Source organism: Seriola lalandi, unplaced genomic scaffold (assembly GCF_002814215.2).
Source record: "Seriola lalandi dorsalis isolate HSWRI2012SDOR001 ecotype SW California unplaced genomic scaffold, Sedor1 jcf7180002053599, whole genome shotgun sequence".
NCBI classification, from domain to species: Eukaryota; Metazoa; Chordata; class Actinopteri; order Carangiformes; family Carangidae; genus Seriola; species Seriola lalandi.
This window is the reverse complement of record NW_019524152.1, coordinates 2,388-3,070: the sequence shown is the minus strand read 5'-3', so window position 1 is coordinate 3,070 and position 683 is coordinate 2,388.

Genomic DNA, 683 nt, shown 5'->3' with positions numbered 1-683 from the left:
CTGGATCAGCTGACTCTCACACTGCTGTGAGCTGACTCTGGGTTGTATTAACGCTGTGAGCATGAAGAGCTAACAGACCTTATAACACACCGTGAGTCCAGATGTGTGTGTGTTTCTGAAACATCTCCAGTGCTGCTGTTGACCCGCTGTCACAGCTGATCTGACTCTGTGCAGGTGTCACAGGTGTTTCCTCCTGACAGAGAAACTTCAAGCCATTTTAAAGCAGTGGCCTGCTCCCGCCGGGTCGGGGCTGAGTTACTGCCCTAAATGAAGGAGTTCAAGTATCAGATGGAGCAGGAGGTCGACAGGCGGCTCGCTGCAGTGTGCCGTCGTGTAGGCAAGGCAGATCAGTTTTTACAGAGCACATGATCATGAGGTCGTTCAGTGTGCTCAACAGAAAGAAAAGAAACATAGACACAGAAGTAAAAAGCGTCATAAAAAGTGTAAAGTGGAAAATATCTCATTAAAGTGCAGGATTAAAAGATTAAATGAAGGCAGAGGAGAACAGCAGTTCTGGTTTTATGGAAAAGAAAACCACAGACTCAAAGTGTGATGGAGCGTCTCCAGCCCTCAGTCGTGTCTGCAGGTGTTGATTTCAGGCTGCAGCAGTGAGGTAGAGCAGAGACGACACCCAGGGCAACACTCGCTCAGAAGGTGGTGGCAGATACAGCTGCACACCTCAT